General features: G+C 39.7%; 1 protein-coding gene across 1 annotated transcript in view; it reads left to right on the top strand.

The window, feature by feature from the left end:
* FAM120C (family with sequence similarity 120C) overlaps positions 1 to 15,736 on the top strand; it is a 133,165-nt gene that overhangs the window by 816 nt on the left and 116,613 nt on the right. The gene's annotated exons all lie outside the window — the stretch shown is intronic.

Raw genomic sequence — 15,736 nt, 5'->3', positions numbered from 1 at the left:
TTAAATAACTCGCCCCACACCTATTCCCTCCCAACTAAACACCTAACCACCCACCCACTTACCTTTCTCCCATCTACCCACTCACCGCCCAGTCAGCTAACCCCCTTGCCTAAATACCCTTGATCATTTTATCCATCTACCCAACCCTTCATACCACCCCCTACTGATTTGCTCACCTTCATAACCACATCTCTCTGCCCATGTCATCCCAGTAACCCCCTTTACCCAGTTGGCCTATCTCTGGGTTTTAGCAGAATTTCTTTTGTAGCTCCATCTTTCTCCTGCTGTTTTCTGCCTCAAGCTGAAATGCCCTTTTCAAATTTTCCAGTTAACATCTTCCTGTTTCTCTTTCCAACCCTGCAGCAGATCAGTTAAACATGTTAATTGAACACCTTTCTTCTACAACTTTTCCTCGAATTTTGAACCATTGCTTCTTTTGCACCCATCTGTTCATTCAACCATTTTCATTTCAACCTGTTTCTATCTCATCCTTCCTTAGCCTAAACAAACAATCAAACCAACTGGGTCGCTTTTCAACAAGTATTAACCCACTAAAAAGAGTAAGGGGTTTAAAAGACATGTGAGACATGGTTCCTGCCCTTGGAAAATCGAAATATACACATGAAACATTTATTCAGTGATATAAATGTGTTATGTGATTACGCTTTATGGTAAAGATTGTAAGTATAGTACTTGTTTGGTGTATGTGTGTTGGGGGCAATATCTGGGCTAAAATGCTCAGAGGAGGCTTTCTTGAAGTTGGACCTCACCTGGGTCTTTAAGAATGAATTGGATTTGAATTACTTGCAGGCTTGGGAAGAGGCTTCTTTAAAGGAGAGAAAAGTGAGCAGAAGCAAATGGGAATATCAAGCATGTGAGGCCTCATGGGGGCCAGTCTAATCTCTGCATATGGGGCCTGGAGAACAGCTTGGCAGCACCCCCAGTTCTTGGCACAACTGCTGTTGCTTTGTTGCTTTCCCATACTCTTAAGTTTCAAGTTCCTACGTGTAGGGAATAGCAAGGCTTGAGAATTAAAGGAGGTGGGCAGGAAAAAAAAAGTAGTACAGGGTTGAGTAGGACAGAACCACAAACCTGTTCCCCAACCAAGGCTCTTAGGGATGTGCACACAGTCTGAAAATGACATGGAACTGGAATCAAACTAAGGAAATGGTGCTGGGTGGAGTAATGAGGAGGGGAAAATCTCAGCTGAGAGACTGAAAGACCCACATAAAGAAATTTGCAGTGGTCATACAGCTTGTGGCTAGAGTCCAGTCATGCTAGACTTCTTGTGCTCAGCATCTAATATGTGCCTAGGCTGGTTAGATTATAGCTGTTTTTAATAATTTTTTTAAAAAAAATTCGATCATGAGCTATCTCAATACAAAGTGGGAGAAATATATATATCAGACTCCATTTGCTTGCCTTCCTGACTGGGCATTTTTTCAGTAGTTTATCCATTCATGGCCATTCTTTCCAGTTTGTTTTCACTGCTACTACTCCATTTTTAAGAACTTTTTACCTGATTGTCAATATTAACTTGGTTGCTGTCAACAGTGCTCACTGTGTGCCAGCTGCTAATCTGGGTGCTTTATCAAATGAAAATTATCTCATTTGATCCTCACAATAACCTGTGAAACAGTATTATCCGTTTTTCAAACTAGGGAACTGAGGCACAGGAGGTTTAGAAACTTGCCCAGAGTCACCTGGCAATAAATGGCAAGCTAGGATACATGCCCAGGTGATCTGGCTCCAAAGCTCATGCTCTTAGCACTTAGCTCATGCTCAGTGCTGTAAGATGAAGCCTTCTAAAGTGCCAGTCAGATTAAAGCATTTCCATATTGGACTAAAATCTCTGGCTTCTGGGTAAAGAGAGGTTTGGGGCTGTTTGTTATTATTCGTTGAGTACCTGTAGGCTAGGTAATGTGTTGATTGCTGAGGATTCAGAGTGAAGTAAGGGGATCACTATCCTTAAGAAGGTCAGATTTTAGTAAATGAGACAAGCTGAAAACAAGGTTGCAGATACTGTGAGCTAATTGCTCATTGTTGAAAAATATGGTCCCTGTAGGGAGTATTGGTTAATTATGGTTGAGAGTGTGAAAATTGAGGTAGGTTTCACAGATTGGTACTGAGCCTTGAAGAGGTCTGGAAAGGATGGTTCAGAGGGTGGACGCAGACGTGGAGACATAAAATGATGGCCTTTTGAGCTCTGAATAGATTTTGATTAGAGGTTGATGGGGTAGTTGAACACTATGGGTTTGTGGTTTTCCAACTTTTTTGTTCATGCACATCATCAGCAAACATTTTTGAGAGGCAATCCTAAAATGACCTACTAAGATTCATCATTACACATAGGCTCACTTTTAAAATCCCAGCAGTTCATAAAAATATATATTTTGGATTGGACAGATGGATTGATAGGTGGTAAAGCAAATGTAGTAAACATGGTAGAGTCTCCATTGTGATTAGTTTAATGTTCACTATGAAATTGTTTCAAATTTGCTGTATGTTTAAAGTTTTTTGTAACAAAATGTTGGGGGAAAAGTTTCTCAGTAGTCATAAGCACTACTGTTTGCAAAATATGTCTTGTTTCCCATGCTAGATATAAACAACTCTTTGATCGTTTCATAGTCTCCATAATAACTTGTTTATTTTAGGTGCAGGATATCTTTTTTTCCTTCAGTGAAGAGGTTCAGTTCAGTCACTCAGTCGTGTCTGACTCTTTGCGACCCCATGAACTGCAGCACACCAGGCCTCCCTGTCCATCACCAACTCCCGGAGTTTACCCAAACTCATGTCCATCGAGTCGGTGATGCCATCCAGCCATCTCATCCTCTGTTGTCCCCTTCTCCTCCTGTCCCCAGTCCCTCCCAGCATCAGGGTCTTTTCCAATGAGTCAACTCTTCGCATGAGGTGGCCAAAGTATTGGAGTTTCAGCTTCCCAGGACTGATCTTCTTTAGGATGGACTGGTTGGATCTCCTTGCAGTCCAAGGGACTCTCAAGAGTCTTCTCCAACACCACAGTTCAAAAGCATCAATTCTTCACCACTCAGCTTTCTTCACAGTCCAACTCTTACATCCATACATGGCCACAGGAAAAACCATAGCCTTGACTAGACGGACCTTTGTTGACAAAGTAATGTCTCTGCTTTTGAATATGCTATCTAGGTTGGTCATAACTTTCCTTCCAAGGAGTAAGCATCTTTTAATTTCATGGCTGCAGTCACCATCTGCAGTGATTTTGGAGGCCCCCAAAATAAAGTCTGACACTGCTTCCACTGTTTCCCCATCTATTTCCCATGAAGTGCTGGGACCAGATGCCATGATCTTCGTTTTCTGAATGTTGAGCTTTAAGCCAACTTTTTCACTCTCCTCTTTCACTTTCATCAAGAGGCTCTTTAGTTCCTTTTCACTTTCTGCCATAAGGGTGGTGTCATCTGCATATCTGAGATGAAATGAAGAGATTAGTGATCTTAATAGAATGCATTGTAGGAATGACTTTTTAAAAGTGTGTAGTGCTGCTCTTAATATGGTGGATTTAAGACTGGCTCCAAACTGCATGTTTAAAGTATCTGTAGATGTAATCAGTGACTGAAGTTTTCTCTCCTTGCTCTGGTCAGTGGTGGTTGTTGTTGGAGTGATGGAGAACTTCTTGGTTTCTAACACAGATTTGAAAGGTATTCGTTAATAACTGATTGTGGTTTGCATTTTCAGGGGGTTGTTGAAGACAACAGTTTTTCACTTGGTTTCTTTTGACTGAAATGCTAGTGATTCAGTCCAAAACCCACTAGTGTATTTCTCCTTCCCTTGGTTCTGTTCTTGAGTCTAGGTCACAAGTTCGGCCTTTATTCCCAATCTGACTTTCGTTTATGATAGAGAAAATAGAGGGATTAAATAAAAGATAAATTGCCAGGTTGTCTGTTTGGGTTTAAACAATTTAGGACTTCCCTTGAAAATATTCAGTGTTATATTTAACTGGGATGAATTTCGTTCTTTGGTTGGTTTCATTTGTATGTTCTGCAAACCTTTGTAAGTGATCATTGCCAGTAGCACAAAAATTAACTAAAACCTAATCTCTTTTACCTAATCTCTTCCCAAGGGTCTCAGAGCAACCATAAAGCAGTTTTAGAATGTGGTTTCAAAGATGATGTGGGTTGGTTAATGATACAAATACTTTGTTTTAATGGTTCAGTCAGTCAGTTCAGTCATGTCCGACTCTTGCAACCCCATGAATCACAGCACGTCAGGCCTCCCTGTCCATCACCATCTCCCAGAGTTCACTCAAACTCACGTCCATCAAGTTGGTGATGCCATCAAGCCATCTCATCCTCTGTCGTCCCCTTTTCCTCCTGCCCCCAATCCCTCCCAGCATCAGAGTCTTTTCCAATGAGTCAACTCTTTGCAAGAGGTGGCCAAAGTACTGGAGTTTCAGCTTTAGCATCATTCCTTCCAAAGAACACCCAGGGCTGATCTCCTTTAGAATGGACTGGTTGGATCTCCTTGCACTCCGAGGGACTCTCAAGAGTCTTCTCCAACACCACAGTTCAAAAGCATCAATTCTTCGGTGCTCAGCTTTCTTCACAGTCCAACTCTCACATCCATACATGACTACTGGAAAAGCCATAGCCTTGACTAAATGGACCTTTGTTGGAAAAGTAATGTCTCTGCTTTTCAATATGCTATCTAGGTTGGTCATAACTTTTCTTCCAAGGAGTAAGCATCTTTTAATTTCATGGCTGCAGTCACCATCTGCAGTGATTTTAGAGCCCAAAAAGATAAAGTCTGACACTGTTTCCACAAATAGAACACACGAAACCTGTAGTTTCATAGGTATAACTCTTTAGAATGAGGCCAACTTTTAAAAGTGAAGTGAAGTCACTCAGTCGTGTCTGACTCTTTGTGACCCCCATGGACACCAGGCTCCTCCGTCCATGGGATTTTCTAGGCAAGAGTAGTGGAAAGGGTTGCCATTTCCTTCTCTAGAGAATCTTCCCAACCCAAGGATTGAACCCAGGTCTCCTGCATTGTACACAGACGCTTCACCATCTGAGCCACCAGGGAAGTCAATTTTTAAAAAGTAAGTTGATTTAAAGAAAAGTGTTAAGGTACAGCACTTGGATATAGTACTTGGAGGGGCTTCCCTGGTGGCTTAATGGTAAAGAATCTGCCTGCTAATGCAGGAGATGTGGCTTTGCTCTATATGGGTCAGGAAGATCCCCTGGAGAAGAAAATGCCTAGCCACTCCAGTATTCTTGCCTGGCACATCCCATGGACAGAGGAGCCTGGTGGGCTGTAGTCCATGGAGTTGCAAAAGAGTGAGACATGACTTTGCGACTAAACAATAGTACTTGGATGTTGCAGAAATCATGTTGATAGTAAATGAATAAGTAAAGTTTGAGAAATCTGACCAAGAGCATACACCATTTTGTGCTTTTGTTCTCTAGAATACAGTATAGCAGTGGCTGCTGTGGCTCCTGATTATTATTTTCTTTGCCACTTTATTTTTAATTGAAGGATAATTGCTTTACAGAATTTTGTTGTTTTCTGTAAAACATCAGCAAGAATCAGCCATAGGTACACCCGTGTCCCCTCCCTTCCATCTCCTTCCCCATCCCGCCCTTCTAGATTGTCACAGTTTGAGTCTGTGTTTGAGTTCCCTGAGTCATACAGAAAATTCCCATTGGCTGTCTATTTTATATATGGTATTGTACGTTTCCATTTTATTCTCTCCATACATCTCACTTCTTCCCCTTTCCCCATGTCAAGGTCTGTTGTCTATGTCTGTTTTTCCACTGCTGCCATGAAAATAAATTCATAAGTACCATCTTTCTAGACTCCATATATATGAGTCAGTATATGGTATATATATTTCCTTTTACTGATTTACTACTCTGTATAATAGGCTCTAGGTTTGTCCACTTCATTACAACTGACTCAAATGCATTCCTTTTAAGGCTGAGTAATATTCCATTGTATATATGTACCACAGCTTCCTCGTCCATTCATCTGTCAATTGATATCTAGATTGCTTCCATGTTCTATATATTGTAAATAGTGCTGGAATGAACAATGGGGTACAGGTGTCTTTTGCAGTGTGGGTTTTCAGGGTATATGCCTAGGACTGAGATTGCTGGGTCATATGGAGGTTTTATTCCTAGTTTAAGGAGTCTCCATACCATCTTCCATAGTGGCTGTATCAATTTACATTCCCACCAGCAATGCAAGAGGGTTCAGTTTTCTCCACTCCCTCTCCAGCGTTTATTGTTTGTAGACTTTTTGATGGCCATTCTGACTGGTGTGAGGTGGTATCTCATTATAGTTTTGATTTGCATGTCTCTAATAATGAGCAGTGTTGAGCATCTTTTCATGTGTTTATTAGCCATCTGTATGTCTTCTTTGGGAAAATGTCTGTTTAAGTCTTTTTCCCCACTTTTTGGTTGGGTTGTTTGTTCTTCTGCCATTGAGTTGTATGAGCTGCTTGTATATTTTGGAAATTAATTCTTTGTCAGTTGTTTCCTTTGCTATTATTTTCTCCCATTCTGAGAGTTGTATTTTCACCTCAGCTTGTTTGTAGTTTCCTTTGCTGCGCAAAAGCTTTCAAGTTTAATTAGGTCCCACTTGTTTATTTTTGTTTTATTTCCATTACTCTAAGAGGTGGGTCATAGAGGATCTTGCTTTGATTTATGTCATCAAGTGTTTTGCCTGTTTTCCTCTAAGAGTTTTATAGTTTCTGATCTTACATTTAGGTGTTTAATCCATTTTGAGTTTATTTTTGTGTATGGTGTTAGGAAGTGTTCTAATTTCATTTTTTTTGCATGTAGCTATCCAGGTTTCCTAGCACCACATACCGAAGAGGCTGTCTTTCCCGCATTCTTTATTCTTGCTTCCTTTGTCAAAAATAAGGTACCCATAGGTGCCTGCTTTTATCTCTGGACTCTCTATCTTGTTGCATTGGTCTCTATTTCTGTTTTTGTGCCAGTGCCATACTGTCTTGATGACTGTAGCTTTGTAATATAATCTGTAGTCAGGATGGTTGATTCCCCCAGCTCCTTTCTTCTTTATCAAGACTGCTTCGGCTCTTCAGGGTCTTTTCTGTTACAGTATGAATTGTGAAAATTTTTGTTCTAGTTCTGTGAAAAAATGCCATTGGTAATTTGATAGGGATTACATTGAATCTGTAGATTGCATCAGCGTCTCATAATTTTCTGTATACAGTTCTTTTGTTTCCTTAGGTAGGTTTATTCCTAGATATTTTTTGTTCTTGTTATTGCAATGGTGAATGGGATTGATTCCTTAATTTCTCTTTCTGATTTTTCATTGTTAGTATATAGGAATGAAGATGATTTCTGTGTATTGACTTTGCTAAATTCCCTGATTGGCTCTAGTGATTTTCTGATAGTATCTTTAGGGTTTTTATTTATAGTACCAGTCCATCCTAAAGGAGATAGTCCTGGGTGTTCATTGGAAAGACTGATGTTGAAGCTGAAACTCCAATACTTTGGCCACCTCATGCGAAGAGCTGACTCATTTGAAAAGACCCTGATGCTGGGAAAGATTGAGGGCAGGAGGAGAAGGGAACGACAGAGGATGAGATGGTTGGATGGCATCACTGACTCAATGGACATGGGTTTGGGTGGACTCCAGGAGTTGGTGATGGACAGGGAGGCCTGGCGTGCTGCAGTTCGTAGGATCGCAAAGAGTCGGACACGACTGAGCTACTGAACTAATGTATAGTACATTGTCATCTGCAAACAGTGAGAGTTTCACTTCTTTTCCGATCTGGATTCCTTTTATTTCTTTTATCTAATTGCCATAACTAGGACCTCTCAAAACTGTGTTGAATACTAGTGGTGAGAGTGGACACCTTTGTCTTGTTCCTGATGTTAAAGGAAATGCTTTTATTTTTATATCATTGAGAAGTGTTTCCTGTGGGCTTATAATATATGGCCTTTTCTATGTTGAGGCAGGTTCCGTCTATGCCAATTTTTTGAAGCGTTTTTATCATAAATGGGTGCTGAACTTTGTCAGAGGCTTTTTCTGCATCTATTGAGATGATCATACATTTTTTATCTTTCAGTTTGTTAATATGGTGCATCACATCGAATGATTTGCGTATATTGAAGAATCCTTGCATCCCTGTAATAAACCTGGCTTGATCGTGGTGTTTGAGCCTTTTAATGTATTGTTGAATTCTGTTTGCTAGAATTTTGTTGAGGATTTTTGCATCTATGTTCATCAGTGATATTTGCCTGTAGTTTGCTTTTTTTGTGTTGTCTTTGCCTGTTCTTGGTATCAGGGTGATTGTGGCCTTGTAGAATGAGTTTGGAAGTGTTCCTTTCTCTTCAGTTTTTTGGAAGAGTTTCAGAAAAACATTCATTAGCTTTTCTTTAAATGCTTGATAGAATTCCCCTGTGAAGCCATCTGGCCCTGGTCTTTTGTTTTTTGGGAGATTTTTGATCACAGTTTTGATTTCATTGTTTGTAACTGGCCTGTTCATAATTTCTATTTCTTCCTGGTTCAGTCTTGGGGAGTTAAACTTTTCTAAGAATCTGTCCATTTCCTCTGGGTTGTCCATTTTGTTAGCATATACTTGTTCATAATATTCTGTTATGATCCTTTGTATTTCTGTCTTGTCTGTTGTAACCTCTCCTTTTTCATCTCTAATTTTGTTAATTTGATTTTTTTCTCGATGAATATGGCTAGTGGTTTGTCAGTTTTATCATCTCAAAGAACTAGCTTTTATTTTATTAATCTTTGCTATTGTTTCTTTCATTTCTTTTTCATTTATTTCTGCTCTGATATTTATAATTTCTTTCCTTCTGCTGACTTTGGGGACTTTTTGTTCTTCTTTTTCCAACTGCTTTAGTTGTAGTTAGGTGGTCTATTCAGTGCTTTTCTTGGTTCTTGAGGTAGAATTGTATTGCCATAAACTTCTTTCTTTGAACTACTTTTGCTGAATCCCATAGGTTTTGAGTCATCATATTTTTGTTGTCATATGTTTCTAGAAATCTTTTGATTTGCCTTGTTTCTTTAGTAACCTCTTCATTATTTAGTAGTGTATTATTTAATCTCCATGATTTTGTGTTCTGGGCAGTTTTTCCCCTGTAGTTGATAACTATTCTCATACCGTTGTGGTCAGAGAAAGATATTTGATACAATTTCAGTTTTCCTAAATTTCTTGAGGCTTGACTTGTGACCCAAGATGTGGTCTATTCTGGAGAATGTTCCATGTGCACTTGAGAAGAAATTGTATTCCTCTGCCTTTGCATGGAAAGTCCTGAAGATACCAATTAGGTCCATTTAGTCTAATGTTTCATTTAAGGTTTGTTTCTTTATTGATTCTCAGTTTTGATGATCTGTCCATTGGTAAAATGGTGTATTGAAGTGTGTGTTAATGTTTGCCTTATGCATTGAGGTTCTCCTATGTTGGGTGCATAAATATTTGCAACTGTTATGTCTTCTTGGATCAACCATTTGATCATTATGTAGTGTCCTTCTTTGTCTCTTATAATATTCTTTATTTTGAAGTCTATTTTGTCTGAAATAAGGATTGCCACTCTGGCTTTCTTTTGGTTTCCATTCACATGCAATATCTTTTTCTATCCTTTTACTTTATGTCTGTATATGTCTCTAGGTCTGAAGTGTGTCTCTTGTAGGCAACATATATATGGATCTTGTTTTTGTATCCATTCCGTCAGTCTGTATCTTTTGGTTGGTGCATTTAATACATTTACATTTAAGGTAATTAGTGATTTGTATGTTCCTTAAAGTATGTCAATACATTAAGAGAATGTATTGACATTTTCTTAATTGTTTTGGGTTTGTTTTTGTAGGTCTTTCCTTTCTCTTGTGTTCACTGGCTATGTAATTCTCTTTAGTATTTGTTGTAAGGCTGGTTTGGTGGTGCTAAATTCTCTGAACTTTTGTTTGTCTGTAAAGCTTTTGATTTCTCCATCAATTTTGAATGAGATCTTTGCTGGGTATCATAATCTTAGTTGTAGATTTTTTCTTTCAGTACTTTAAATATATCTTGCCATTCCCTTTTGGCCTGCCACATTTCTCCTGAAAGATCCACTGTTAGTCATATTGGATTTCCCTTGTATGTTAACTTGTTGCTTTTCCCTTGATGCTTTTAGTATTCTTTCTTTGTGCTTAATCTCTGTTAACATGATTAATATGTGTCTCGATGTTTTTCTCCTTGGGTTTATCCTGTAAGGGATTCTCTGTGCTTCTTGGACTTGATTGACTATTTCCTAGTCTGTGTTGGGGAAGTTTTCAAGTATAATTTCTTCAGAAATTTTCTCAGTGCCTTTCTTTTTGTTTTTCTTCCTCTGGGACCCCTATAACTCAAATGTTGGTGTGTTTAATATTGTCCCAAATGTCTCTAAGGCTATCCTCAATTCTTTTCATTCTTTTTTCTTTATTCTGATCTTCAGCAGTTATTTCCACCTTTCTGTCTTACAGCTCACCTATCCAGTCTGCCTCAGTTATTTTTCTATTGATTCTTTCTAGAGTATTTTTAATTTCAGTAATTGTGTTTTTCATCTCTGTTTGCTTATTCCTTATTTCTTTTATGTCCTGGTGATTGTATTAACTGTGTTAATTGTTTCTTGCATTTTCTCCATTCTATTTTTAAGTCTTTGGAGCATCTTTACTGTCATTATTGTGAATTCTGTTTCAGGTAGATTGCTTATTTCCTCTGTGTGTTTGGTTTTGTAAGTTTCTACCTTGTTCTTTCATTTGTGCTGTATTTCTCTGTCTTTTAATTATTTTCCTAACTTGCTCCACTTGAGGTCTCCTTTTCCCAGGCTTTAGAGTTGTATTCCTTCTTCCTCTTGGTTTTGCCCTTGGAGGGAAAGGTTGGTTGAATGGTTTGTGTTGACTTCTTTTTAGGGGTGATGTCTGCCTGTGTTCTAGTCAGAGGAGACCAAGCTGATCAAGCAGATAATTACAGAAATACTGGGACATATACACACACTTCCACACATAGAGTTATAAGCAAAGTATTCTAAAGAAAAGAGTACAGGAGACTGACTTTGTGAAGAAGGGAAACGAAAAATGATATCAACCAATTAAAACCAGAGCTAGCTAATGCTCAATCTGAAAAACTGAGCCTGAGCAGAGTGCCAACTGGGGAATATAGCAAAAGGAGCTCAAGAATTTAACGTACTTGGTGAATAAAATAAAGTGAAGGAAAACAGGGAAAAGAAAAAAAGAAGAGAAAAGGAAGGGGTGGAAAAGAGGGTAAAAACAAGAGAAAAGAAAAATAGAAAAGCAAAGATAAAGAGACATATGTGAAAGATTTATACATATTCAGGAATAGCTACAACTAGTAAGGAACTATAAGAAAAGCAGTTGAATATGTCAAAAACAAAATCCAAGAAATCTCCCAAAAAAGGGGTGAAAAAGGAAAAATAAAGCTTAAAATGAGTTTTTTGTTTACAGGAAAAACAGAGGAAAACTCCACACCACCACAAAAGGCTAATGTGAAGGTAGAAATATGTAGGTGGAATAAACAGTGTGATTTATAAGAAAAAGAAAAAAGTTTTCAAGGTCATAGTTCTTCTTGGTTGTGCATTCTCCCCCAGTGAATGGGGGTTGGATTAGTGTATTGTGATGCTTTCCTGGTTGGGAGAGCTTGTGCCTGTGTTCTCATTGATGTATCTGTATCTCATCTCTCTGAAGGGTAATTCAGTTTCCACTAGTAAGTTTTGGGGTGTCAATATGTCTTTGGGCAGTCCTTCTGTTTTTGGGCAGTCCTTCTAGTTTTAGCAGTGTTACACACATCTATTTCCACAGCTGTGTCAAAGCCCTTTCAGCATGTCTTCACTGCAGCCAGCCCCCTAACTGCAGCCAGCCCCCTACTTGTCTCTGGATTCTTTGCTGGTGCTTCTGTTCCCCAGTCCTGCCCTGCACTGCACTGCAAGACAAAGCTTGCTAGATGGAATCTTCTGTGGATCTTTTCTCAGCTCCCAAACTGTGCACTCTGCTTTGCAGAGACCTGTGTGGGCTTCCCTCAGGCCCCTGAGGTCACCCTCTGCTTTGTGTGGCTTATGTACACTTGTCTTGGCTCCCTGAGCCCACACTCTGCATTGCACTCCTTCTGTTCACTTCTCAGCTCACCAGGCCTGCCCTCTATGTCTCAGGGCTTGTGTTCACTTGTTTCAGCTACCCGGGACTACCCTCTGCATCCTGGGGCTTATGTACACTTGTCTTGGCTTCCTGGACCCGCCGTCTGGGTCTTGGGGCTTGTGTGCACTTGTTTTGTCTCATCAGCCAGCCCTCTATGTTGCAGGTCTTGTATGCACTTGTCTCGGCTCTCCAGGCCTGCCCTCTGAGCTGTGAGGGTTGTGTGCGCTGCAGAGATTTGTATGCTGCGCCTCACTCGTCACCCCGGGCCCACCCTCTGCACTGGGGGGGAGGGGGCTTCTGTGGGCTTCTTTCAGTTCCCTGAGCCCACTATCTGCTCAGGGCCACAGTCCATGAGTTGTTTATGGGCTGAGGAGTGCGGCTTTTTTTGTTTTCTGCCCTTTAAGCCCCTGCTTTGCCAGTTTTCCCAGATTCTGCATCTCCCCCTTGGGCCTGCCTGTGAGGGAAGTTCCCAGCGCACAGGAACTCTTTCTGCTTCAGGATTCCCTCGCTCCCTCGGGCACAAGCTCCCATCCAGAAGTTCTCTGTCTTTTCCCTTTTTATGTCTCCCGTTCTCTCTCCTACCTCATTCCAAGGAGCTTAACCTATCCTCCTGGAGGCCTGGAGTCTTCTGCTATCGCCTAGAGGTTGCTTTGTAGGTGTTGCTCTTTATCTTGATGAGTTTTTGATGTATTAGTGGTGAGGCTGGCAATTTCCCTGTCTTACTCCTCTGCCGTCTTCTTGCCTCCTGATTATTTAATTATCCTCAATCATTGACACATCCTGAAATGTTAGTGACTCTTCTAGATGCACCAGTGGTAGGAAAAATTACCATAAAAATAATTCTGTTCTTGAGCACCAGGTTGTATAGCAAGTGCTTTTTACATATCTTGTTTAATCCACATAAGCTCACAAAATGTGTACTTTTCTGCCCATTTAACAGTTGAATAACAGATGCGAAGAAGTGAAATGATTTTTCTTTGGTCTAGACATTAGTACTTTTCATGGAGTTCAAGTGAAAGGCAAAGGAGAAAGGGAAAGATATACCATCTGAATGCAGAGTTACAAAGAATAGCAAAGAGAGATAAGAAAGCCTTCTGAAGTGAACAAAGAAAACAAATAGAGGAAAACAGTAGACTGGGAAAGACTACAGATCTCTTCAAGAAAATTGAAGATATCAAGGGAACGCTTCATGTAAAGATGGGCACAGTAAAAGACAGAATTGAAAAGGACCTAACAGAAGAGATTAAGAGGAGGTGGCAAGAATACACAGAAGAACTATACAAAACAGCTATTAATTACCTAGGTAACCCCAATGGTGTGGTCACTCATCTAGAGCCAGACATCCTAGAATGTGAAGTCAAGTGGCCTGAGGAAGCATCGCTATTAACAAAGCTAGTAGAAGTGATGGAATTCCAGCTGAGCTATTTCAAATCCTAAAAGATGATGCTGTGAAAGTGCTGCACTCAGTATACCAGTAAATTTGGAAAACTGAGCAGTGGCCACAGGACTGGAAAAGGTCAGTTTTCATTCCAATCTAAAAGAAGGGCAATGTCAAAGAATGTTCAAACTACCACACAATTGCACTCATTTCACATGCTAGCAAAGTAATGCTCAAAATCCTTCAAGATAGGCTTCAACAGTATGTGAACTGAAAACTTTCAGATGTGCACGCTGGATTTAGAAAAGGAAGAGGAACCAGAGATCAAATTGCCAACATCCATTGATCATAGAAAAAGCAAGAGAATTCCTACAAAACATCTGCTTCATTGAATATGCTAAGCCTTTGACTGTGTGGGTCACAATGAACTGTGGAAAATTCTTCAAGAGATGGGAATACCAGACTACCTTACCTGCCTCCTGAGAAACCTGTATGCAGGTCAAGAAGCAACAGTTAGAACCAGACATGAATCAATGGACTGGTTCAAAATTGGGAAAGGAGTATGTCAAGGCTGTATGTTGTCACCATGCTAATTTCACCTATATGCAATGTACATTATGTACGTACATGCAGCATATATCACGTGAAATGCCAGGCTGGATGAAGCACAAGATGGAATCAAGATTGCCAGGAGAAATATCAATAACCTCAGATATGCAGATGACACCACAGAAAGAGAAGAGGAACTAAAGAGCTTCTTGAAGAATATGAAAGAGGAGAGTGAAAAAGCTGGCATAATATTCAGCATTCAAAAAATGAAGATCATGGCATCCAGTCCCATCACTTCATGGCAAATAGATGGAACAACAATTGAAACAGTAATATATTTTATTTTCTTGGGCTCCAAAATCACTGCAGATGGTGTATGTAGCCATGAAATTAAAAGACACTTGCTCCTTAGAAGAAAAGCTATAATAAACCTGGGAGGCGTATTAAAAAGCAGAGATATCACTTTGTTAGCAAACATTAGTCAGTTCAGTTCAGTACAAACCTGGGAGGCATATTAAAAAGCAGAGTTATCACTTTGTCAGCAAACATACATCTAGTCAAAGCTATGGTTTTTCCAGTAGTCGTATAGAGATGTGAGAATTGGACCATAAGGAAGGCAGGGTGCCGAAGAATTGATTCTTTCGAACTGTGGTGCTAGAAAAGGCTATTGAGAATTCCTTGGACTGCAAGGAGATCAAACCAATCAATCATAAAGGAAATCAAACCTGAATATTTATTGGAAGGAGTGATGCTGAAGCTGAAGCTCCAATTCTTTGGCCACCTGATGCAATGAGCCCACACACTGGAAGAGGCCCCGATGCTGGGAAAGATGGAGGGCAGGAGGAGAAGGAGTCGACAGAGAATGACATGGTTGGATGACATCAGCAACTCAATGGACATGAATTTGAGCAAATTCTTGAGAGATAGTGAATGATAGGGAATCCTGGTATGCTGCAGTCCATAGGGTTGCAAAGAGTTTGACACGACCAGGTGACTGAACAACAACAAAATGTACAGTAAATAGTGTATAAAATTCTGTGCTGGATTTGTATTGCTTAAAGTCTGTTTCCACAGTTTCACCACATGGTTTCCTTTTTGTACATTCTTGTGTCAAATTGTACACTTTTTAGCCAGATAGTATGCATAGATGCAATAAAATTTTGAAGATTTATTGAGCACTTATTTTCATTTGCTAAATGGACAGTACTGCCAGTACAAGCAAATGTGTAAGCTCAGTGCCAAATGAGTGACTCATATAATGATTTTATAGGAATTCAAAAGTAGCAGTCTCTTTTTTTCCTACATTTTAAGTCTCTCCCTTTCTGGTTTCTTTCATTTATAAGTACATATGCATATACAAATAACCTTTAAAGAATAAAAACTTCCCCTTTGTTTTGTAATTCCCTTAATCCCTCTTCTTCCCTTTTAGCCATCATTCTTGAAGATAGAAGATTTTATTAATTCCCATTCCCTAGCCTATTGACACTTGATATGTGATGTCACCATTCTGAAGCTACCAAAACCATTTCCATTCTTACCCTTTATTAATGCTCTATGAGATATCCTTTCTTTGAATTTCCTTTCTTGGATTCCATAATGCAGCTTATTGCCGATTCTTCCATATAAGTCTCTAGTTGTTTCTCCTCCTCTTACTGCTTCCTTAAGCATTGGTGCTCTCAT

This window comes from Capra hircus (genome assembly GCF_001704415.2).
Source record: "Capra hircus breed San Clemente chromosome X unlocalized genomic scaffold, ASM170441v1, whole genome shotgun sequence".
Lineage (NCBI taxonomy): Eukaryota > Metazoa > Chordata > Mammalia > Artiodactyla > Bovidae > Capra > Capra hircus.
This window is presented reverse-complemented; position numbering and strand designations above follow the sequence as displayed.